The sequence below is a fragment of the Aplysia californica genome, unplaced genomic scaffold (genome assembly GCF_000002075.1).
Source record: "Aplysia californica isolate F4 #8 unplaced genomic scaffold, AplCal3.0 scaffold00546, whole genome shotgun sequence".
Lineage (NCBI taxonomy): Eukaryota > Metazoa > Mollusca > Gastropoda > Aplysiida > Aplysiidae > Aplysia > Aplysia californica.
The window spans coordinates 62,790-73,145 of NW_004797816.1; the positions used below are offsets into that span (position 1 = coordinate 62,790).

Here is a 10,356-nt window from a genome sequence, read left to right on the forward strand (position 1 = left end):
GGGGGGGGAGGTAAAAATTGCCTTTTTTTCTATTTTTATTTGTTGTTTTCTTTTTATTTTAATGAAGAGACAGTTGTTTCTGTAACTGTCCTCTATTTGAACATTTTGAAAGCCAAATATTACATTCCATGAATATCAAACATGAATTATTTACATATGTACATCATTGTATCTAGAAAAAAAAATACAATCTAACAAAATGATTTGTACATTACTGTCTTCAGCACTTTTATCAAATAAGCATGCAGAACAGGGTTGTTATGTAATCTCAAATAGACTGTAAGACAAGAATAAAGGTACAGTATGTCAGTATACATTCAATTAGTGCTTACATCTTGAATGTTTGGAAAATAGCAAGGGTGGAACATTCAAAACAGTGTCATCGTTGACTTCAACCACTGATTTTATTCAGAAAAATAATAATATCAACGTTTTTCTTTTTAAGGTTTGATCTACGAAGAGCTCTAGGACAGATGTCACTGGAATAGCCTGTAAATACATCTGTGGCGATTATTTGTAGTCTCTGCAACACATGGGTGTCTTCTCTCCATCAGATGAGAGGATCCTTATCTCTTGCAAGTCCTAGACTCTCCAGGTACTGCTTGACTTCCATCTCAGCTGATGTCCATTTCGCAGCTGCCTTTGTTTGAGATGTCTTTATCTCTTCATCAAAGTCAGACCAGAGTAGACTGGGTTTCTTATGTGCTGGGTGTGTTGAGCTCAATTTCTTCACCTGCTTGGAATAGTCACTTGGAAGTTCAACTGTCTTCACTGCCCCTTTCCGCTCTTCCACTGCCTTAGCTTCACATTCTGTAGACGAAAGTCCAGATTGCCTGAGCCTTGTGTCGAGAAGGTGTTGACAGCTTCAGGTGGGTTCTGTCTCCTGCATCCCCAAATCTCATGTGTTGTAGTTCGTGTAGCTTGTTGGACAGCAATAAGATATTCCTTACTGTAATTTTTGACAGAATTTTCACCAGTGGCATAATCTTTGAGGCTTATGTGTTCCTCTCTGTTGACAGCTCTATGGTAGCCTCAAAGAATGGTTCCAGAATGCTCGTTGCTTATTTAGCTGCAGGTATATCAACAGGATAAAGGCACAAGCTGCTCTTCCTAATCAAACACAAGACTGTAGTGACTTCCATATTCTAGTCTACATAGCTTTTTATCATGTCAAATATACTATTCCACTGTGTCTCTATGACTTGCTTCAGTTTTTTCAGTAAGCTTCCTCTCCACTCATGCACTTGTCTCTGAGAGCTGGTGGCCACAATGCTGGAGTGAAAGTATGTGACAATGTCCTTGATTTTTTTGACAATGCTTTTTGATCTCCTCCACTTCACTGATGGAATTTCTCACCTCGAGGTTGAGTGTGTGGGCAAAGCAGGCATGATTGATGCCTAATCTTCAACACTTCAACAGCGTTCACAATATTTTTGTTGTTTTCTGTCACCACTGTGGAAACATTGCACTCTATTTCAAATTCTTGGAAGGCATCTTGCAGCTGAGCAGCCAAGTTCTCTGCCTTATGCACCTTTCCTTGAGATCTTGTGAGAAGAACTGTTGATTTCCACCCCCAATGGGATGTGATGTAGTGAGTAGTAATGGCAGTATATGCTTCATTGGACTGTGAAGTCCAACAGTCTGTTGTTACAGCTTTGAGTTCACGTATCAGTTTGTCTTTTTCTTCTTGGTAGCGACCAGGCAGTGTCTGACTGATCAGCCTTTTCCTCGAAATGATTTCTTATTTAGGATCGAGTGCGTTGATCAATTTCCTAAACTCTTTTTGTTCTACAACAGATAGTGGTTGCGTGTCCAGAAGTATGAGATCCAGTATATGTTCATCCAATTGCGTTTTCTCAATGATTCTGGTTTGTATAGTCCTTTCCACCATTTGTTGCAGGGTTAGTTGCACCTAATCTGCTGTGAATGTTGTAGTTTTTGAGTCAGTGATTACCAGGGTGCTCTCCTCACCTCAACACAGGTACCTTCATTTTCTTACTTTCCTCTTCTGCTTCAAATTCAATCGGATACTTTGTTTTAACATGACATCAAGTTCACATTGAACGTCGAGAATAAGCAAACTTTTGTTAACATATTTTACATTCAACACTGCTTTTGTCCGTCTGCACTGACAAAATTTTTAACTTCCCACAAACCCTTTGAGGCATTTTGAGTAATCCGCAACAATATCAGTACATGTATCAATATCAGGTTCAAAATCAAAGGCAGATTGAAAAAAGTAAGCGGTGCACTGTGCAATTCTATTCTAAGATACCCGCTGACCTAGTGACTAGGGATTAAACCAATCAGAAAGCTAGAAGCGGTCATTAGTGACAATTTAGAATGCACACAGTGTGGTCCATGCATGCAGTGAAGGATAATACACACATCATACATCTTACAGTGCTACGTCACCAGCCTTCCACTTCCTTCCTTTGGCACCACTAGGGGCTTGTAACAGTTAAACAATAGACGATAGGCCCAGCCTTGGGTCAACTACCTTGTCTGCTAGAGTACATCTGTTCACCTGCACGCTCAGTGAATAAATTCATGCACTGGGTCCAAAACTAATGTCTTGAAGTTCACCGTCCATTCGCTCCAACACTAGATTGTATTGCTCGTCCCTGCATTGTTTGTTGAGCAGTGTTTGCAGGATCCTTTTCCTATTGCCCACTGCACACCAAGGCTGACTTGCTTGATAGGGGGTAATCAGAGTGTGATGAAGAACTGACTGGGGAAAAGCCCACCCTAAGTTTCCCTCACTCATTTTGTCCAGTGTCATGTACACTGTTGCGAAACACAGCACTACTGCATTTTAAACAACAACACTTTGAAATAACAAGCGAAAACTCTTACCGTAGTTGCTGAATACTTAAATTTTCAATAAGTGTAGTGCATCGTAGATTTCCTGCGATGGGTAGACCATGGCTCTGTCCCTTCCTATCTCTAACGTCCGACTGTTTGACTGTCCCCCTAAAGGTCGTGAGTGCCCGATTATATACACTCCCCATGCTCCTCTCCACGAGAACCCCGCGCCCCGAGTAAATCTCGATACTTGTGGTAAAAAGTGGCCAAGTTTCCACAACATACACAGTAAGATGATTTTCAAAGTAAGTACTGGTAGATCAAGAAATCATTGCAAAACAAAACAAATTTTAAAAAACACCAGGAGAAAATACCCAACTCAACTAAGTGGAAGGAAGAATGAGTTGCAAAATATAAATCCCAGCAAAGCAACTGAAGCCTTTCATAAATCACACATTAATAAACATAAACATTGTTTGTCAACAGGGCGACTCACCTTTGTACTGTTTGTTTAGTAGATTAATTCGCCTTTCCTCTTTCACTGCCAACCTATCAATAATGTGTGAGACCTCCAGCGTTTTCATAACGGTGCTCTCAACTGACAAAATCATCATATGTTTCAGCCGGTCTTGACCCATCGTTGAGCGAGTGTTGTTTTTTACATGTCAGAGAATGCTAAACGTAATCTCACAATCCACACTAGTCAATGACACAGTCACAGCAAGTGACAGCACTGTCGCCACCGTTGATATAGCTGTTAGCATCTCCAGCGAGTGCATCACAACCAAAAGAGACGCAGTGTCATTAGCATCACTCGGCGCCGACCTGAGCCCGGTGTCATTGTATAGGACCTGCTGCTGACTCTTTTTCCATCGCTAGGGATGGGTACATGTCGTACAGGCTTTGAACTATGTTTTTCACAGTAAATTTCCTTTCAAGTGGTCAATATTTGCTGGCCGAATGAATTGCACCCACTGAAATTTGCCTAAATTCTGAGAAGTGTGTTTCCAGCTTCTGTTTAAGTGTGTCGATGATTTTATATAGCATTGACTTCAAAGATTTTTGTTGACCCCATTCATCCTCCCCTCTCACTGTGTAGCCAATGTCTAGCATATGATGCACGCAAGGTACCCGAGGGCGTACAGGATGTGTCACTGTCTCTCTGCCTCGGCTAACAGATTATGAAAACTGTCCTCACAGTGCATGCTGGAAAAGCATGTGCCATAGTTGTTTTTTTTTAAATTTAATTATTACAGGATCAATGTTCAACTCTCTTGCATCATTGCCAGCTGGTCTGAAAGGCTGAAGATGTTTTTAACCCTCTAGAGCCCGCACCTACTGAAGCCAATCGTAAAATTATTTTGACTTAAATATGATCGATGATAATACAATGGAGCTGGGGTCAAAAGGTGCCCTCCATGAAGAATTTATTTTGAAGTTTATATTTTTGTTCAGAAAAGGCATATTGGTTGCTGGAAACCTATATTTTGATATTCTGATGGTGGGAAGATAACATGGGGTAAGTGGGACCCATAATATGACCCAAACTAGAAAAATGAACACAGTGTCATTTATGACAGATGACAACAAAAGGAACATATAAAAGCAACTTAAAAAGTTCACAGCAGCATGACACTTTCTGTGCCAGTTTATTTCACTTCCATTAATTGGTCAGAGAAATTTCAAGCAAAAAACATAATATAATAGCGCATATGAAAAATATGCGTCATTTGTCATAAGTGACTCTAAGACTTAATAAACTTGTTTTTAATCAAACACGAAGTAAGGCTTAAACAAAAGGCAACAGGAAATACTGAGTTCACAGTTGCTGTCGTATGAATTACAAAGATAAATAATAACCTGGGAGTGAGCATTTGTGATGGATAGTCTTATTTCGTGTCGCTTATAATGACAACATGGTGATGACACCATAAATATGTCATAGGTGACACTATATTATGTAGATCAAATGAAATTGTCAGAAATAATACTCAAGCAAGAAACCATCCGTTTCCTTGCATTAACTTTTATCTCCATTCGATTTACGGGATGATATTCATAAAAGAAGACAACAAAACTATAATATTTGGAGTCACTTATCATCCTTATGACAGAATTACATTGTGGCAACACTAAGTCAATCAATACTGCCACTGAATTTGACAATTGTGTGAAACTTTCCACAAAATACCTACTAATACTAATTGTAAGTGCATTGTAATACACATTCCATTACAAATACAGTGAATTTGGTACAAAATAAAAACAGAAGGCAACAACCGAACAAAGAGTCACTTATGACATATGGGGAAATGACAACACAATTAGGGTTGTTCACAATTTGTTAGAAATCAGCCCAGTGATATTTGATTAAAGATGACTCAAGTGTTCCACAAAATAATAATAATTCAATACTTGCAGAAAATATATTACTTAGTATCAAATTAAAATAGAAGACATAAGTAATAAGCAAAATATTATAGAGCAATGGATAAAGGTGATGGATTCTAGTGATACAAAAATACTGGTAGCCAAATGAAAAGATGCCTGAACAGTAATTGTACTCTTGTAGGCCTTTGAAAAAGACAAGACATTCAAATATCCTTTGTTCTTGGTGTTTTTAAAAATATTTTCACAAAGAAGAAAAACTAAATTTGTTATTGTTGCATTTTACATATATCAGAAAAGACATTGATTTGATGGACTTTGTGATTTGGGCGTTTATTTAGTATGCAAACATGAAAAAAATGCCTGAATAATGGTTGTAGGGCTTGCAAAGGCCAAGACAATGATGGACTTTTTGTTTTTTGGTGGTACCTGTATGCAAAGATGAAAAGGTAATAAATAATTATCACTCTCAAAATCATATAATTTATCATCATATCAGAACAATGAATTGCTTACTTTTTTTTTACTTCTGTTTCATGTCATGGTACTTTTCAAAAGTGACAGTTGGATGTTAAATAGTTGACCTAGGCGTTAATACAAGAAGGTTTTTCTTCACGAGGAATATCCTCTGGTTTTACAAGGACAAATGAGTGATTTGAATGCTGCCCACATTCCAAAGAATCAGAGGTAGATCCAGTGAGGTTTTCTGAGCAGTATTCAAACATTTCCGTAGCACTTTGTATAATGTGTGAACTTGCACGAACTGCATTTGCTGTGGTGTTGGAGTTTCTTTCCACTTTACTGTCAGAAGTTCCTCTCCCAGTTTGTTTTAATTCCTTTTCTGACATGAGTTCACAGCCCTTCAGTCTGTTTGTGCGCTCTGTGCCCACATACAGCAGGGACTTTTTGTTGAGTTTAGTGCTCAACTTATTGTGTAGATATGTCATCCTTTGTTTATCCTTACTCGCCATGAGGAGATAGGAAGGCTGAGACAAAATATGGTAATTTCATTCTTCGCAAATGCCTCTTTCAGACTGCTCCAGTGTTTTAGTTTCAGTATGTCTCTCTTTCTCTGTAGAGCACACTGGCTAGTTTCTACGGCATTGATTTTCAGGCATGTCATTTGCTGGTGGTCACTGAGTTTCCGAGTGAAAAGGAAAATATAAGGCAGAAAGCTTGAAAGATAAATGATATAAGTTCTATAAAGCATGTAATCTGCAAATTCGTGTACTTTCTCATTTTCGGGAGCTGTTGACCTACCACAGAAAGCGAAAACGTTCTCTACTTCAGAGGGTTTCAGGAAGCACATTCCACGTACTTTAGCCAATTGCCTTTCTGATTCATGGTCTTTGTAGTTGATCTTGAGTGCAATTTCATTTTTCTCAGCCAGCTTTTCTTCGAATGAAGCTCGCATGCCTTGATCTTTGTCTTTGGGAATATGTCTTTGAAGGATATGTATGCCGCCAATTCGAAATCCAGCTGGATAGATGCCGGACTGAATTCTACACCATTTTGCTTCCATTGTTCACAAATAAGAGCCAACGTCTTCTTGTATAATATATAAGCTAGCTGTTTTGCCCAGCAGAATGCAGTAAAACAGTGGAAGATCTAGGCTTACGTCACACAATGCACAGCTGCATTAGTAGCGAGTATTCGATTTCTAGGCGACTTTCTCAGACAAATCGATACCGGAGGGGGGGCAAATCAACCCCCCCTTTAGGAAGAAGATTTGAAAAAGCTACGTAAATTCTGTACTTCTCAAAAAAACCTGCTGACATCGTCGATTGCATCATATTCATAGGCTTTTCTGACAATGAGAGCCCATTTGTGTCTGACAATGAGAGTCTATTTGTCTGACAGTGAGAGCCAATTTGTATGCATAGCAATAAGAGAAATGTGCATTAAGCCACACATCTTGAATGTGCTTTCTCACAGAGTTCTGGTGACCAGAGGTGTTACAGTTATGCGCCCCATCATTTGACTGACTGACTGACTGACAATAAGAGTATCAACAGTAGTAGTACCAACATCTTTCAAACTTTTTAGTACTGTATTACAGATGACAGACCTTGTGTCAGCTTATGTGAGTGGCCTGACAAGGGCTTTTTTGGTATTGATGTGGCAATTCATTGAAATATTTTTGAATGTTTTGCACATGGACAATTTGGGATTTCTTTTTAATAGAAGTCGATTTCATATATTTAAATGTACCCTACAGTGCCCCGGCCGTACTTCTATGAATGACTTTGCCATTTTCACCAATGTAGATGTAACAGTCAATGGTTCCTTGTTATATTTTTATATAAGATTATGTACGTCAAAATGGAGTGCCTTCTGGAACCACAGTGTTTGTTACCTTCCTACAACTAAGTTTCATTGTGTGGATACCCTCCATACCATATCAACTCCGTCAAATTCAAGCTACATTTCACTGCAACTATTGTTGTAGAAAAATAAAATGTAATAACTGAAATTGTGCCATGTTGTCAATTTCCTATGGATTAGAGCTAATGCTATACTATAATGACCAAGGCACACATTCATCATCCCCATACCCACCCACTTTGTCGGTACATTTCAACAAGTCTAGTTTTGGGGTGAAGAGTTAAGTGTCACAGATGTGGACATCTATCGACTCTCCCTCTTGGACTGTCAAGGGAAAACAGTCTTACCAAGGACCTCTCTGCTTTCAGTCGCAGGTATATTTTATTGCCCAGTATATAATTTATTTACAAGCTGTAAAAACAACCATGGATTGTCATTTGTCCTTTTGAAAGCATGAACTTATTTACACAAGTGCTATTGTTTTAGTCTTCATTTTCTTTTTGCATTTGTTATGCGTGGCTGCTATGGGGTTCACTATAAGTGAAGCACGTACCCCATATTTGTATTATATTGTACAGACTGCGAATACTGCGTTTTGATGAGGAGGTGGGGGGGGGGGGGGGGGAGGGGGGGGGGCAAACTCAGGACAAAAGCTGTGGTTCTTTTTTCAGTGAGAGTTCTTTTCCTACAAAACTTCATATATCGTGCAATGCATTATACTACATCTAGTATTTTGTGGGGGGTTTTCAGATCAATAGTCTGTGTGTATATTTATGAAAGGGAGAGGGGCAAAAACTGTAGATTATGTTTGGCAAATTTTTTTCTATTTTATAAGGAGAGCAAACTAATTTGTATCAAATGTTTTACGTCCCTTTCAACACAATTTAGACCATTTAGGAAGCAGGCTGCTTCGACTCTGCCTGTCAGGGTTAATCCAGCCTAAGGGGTACAATGTCCTAACAGAAAGACGGAGATAATCAATAAAAATTCTCTTCACAGGGGAAATGAACTCGCTCTTCTGTGTGTAACAGCAAAGTGCCAACACCACAGAGAAAGACTGGAATTACAATAATTTTTTTTTCAACCCAAAATCAAGCAGTAAAATTTTTTTTTATCAAGTATATAACATGGACTACTCTACAAATCCAATTAGTAGAAAGGACAAACTATGTTATTCATGAACATTGACCTCAATCACATTCAGTGCTAAAGCACACTAACCAGTTCACGATCATTTCTTGTAGGTTATCTGATTGGTTGAGGCTAAAGGTCTGCTGTGACCTGATTGAGCTAGCCTCTGCATTTGTCGCGGCTGCGATTTTTGGCATTTTGTCGTCTGCGAATCGCAGCTGCGTTTTTGTGCATTTTTCAGAAGAAAAAAAGCTACTTCATAACCTATTACATATTTAGACATGTATTTTGATAATTTTAAGGTGTCCATGTATAGTTATTTTCATGCAAAGAATATAAGTACATTACTTTCCATTTATATCGCTGTTTGTCTTTATTTTCCCGTCTTTGTTGTGTTTTAAATTTGTTTGTCTGTTAATCTTTTTTTTTTATTGTTCTGATGTTTTGTTGGGTTTTTTTTCTAATTTTTCAAAATTTATATATAAATGTGTTATGTAAGGGTGTGTCTCCTCCAAAACCGAATACTGAACACTGGCAGGCCCCTTGTGTGTGATTCCATAATTTACTTGTAATATTCTGTCTTGTACTTTTTCTTGAATTACACGTGTTTAGGGTTAAAACGGCTAATCATCGGATAGGTGGACACACGCCCTTATTTGTTAATTTTTGTGCTTGTATATGTGCTGTTCTAATTTTAATTTCATTCTGTTGTGAAATCTCTATTTTTCACGTTTTTACACTGTGTGGCTAACAAATGATATTCTAGATGCTTAAACCAGAGTAGCCTACAAGAAATTCTGGTGCTTTAGATTAAATTACCCCTATTAACATATTGCTACATACGTCGTCACCGAGAGTTGAAAGCTTGAAAATTAATGGGAAATTTTATGGCAATTTTTGCCATTTTTGTGTCAAAAAAAATGGCAACAAACGCAGATGCTAGATTAAGTTTCAATATTTCATTTCTCCCTTGGATTAGGATGTGAAAGGAAGGCAGAAATTAAAAAGTGATCAGTTATTCAAATCACCGCTGTAGTGTTAGTGCTAGTGCTCATTTCACTAAGATAGGATGTAGCAGGTGTAGGCAGAGGCAGGTTTATCCTGCTACAAGAAGTTTTTCTTTTTTTTCTTTCCTATATTTACATGTATGTATATATGTAATTATTTCTTGCAGAGGTGATACAGTCTGGCATTGATAACTCAAACACGTTGGGGATTGACAAATATGTGTTTGACACATCCATAAATTTGGGTTAAACAATGATGAAAAATTAAAGAATGACAAATTTTATGAGCTATCCATTTAGAGTTTACTGTGTTCGTGTTATCCTACCCAACTATGGACGTGTTGGTGAAAGGCAAGTTTGACATCGTGAATTTTGACTCTTAAAAATGCCAGCAACAATAAAATTTGATATGTATGTGGGAATGCGTAATCTGTTTACCATTATCAAAGTTTCATGCACATTAATCTGTAAAATAAAGATTACAAAGTTTACAATTTAAGAATGAGTATTATTGTTGATTTGTTGTGCTTGTGGCTACTTTTTTTTTATTGGTATGAAATTACTTCCTTGGTGTGATTAACACAAAGGTCTGTCTCGTAATTGTCAGACTTTATTTTCCCACCATATGTCAGAGCCTCGTAATTGTCAGACTTTATTTTCCCACCGAACAGCAGAAGCCAGAGAACGTTATGTATTATAC

At 37.9% G+C, this 10,356-nt stretch overlaps 1 protein-coding gene across 1 annotated transcript in view; it reads left to right on the top strand.

Moving 5' to 3' along the window:
• The window catches only part of LOC101847523 (cyclin-Q), a gene marked incomplete at its 5' end in the record, with an annotated part of 15,706 nt that extends 6,760 nt beyond the window's left edge, over positions 1 to 8,946 (top strand). Inside the window, 1 exon segment of the mRNA XM_035971953.1 lies at positions 8,518 to 8,946.
• Positions 8,947 to 10,356: the final 1,410 nt, after the last annotated feature.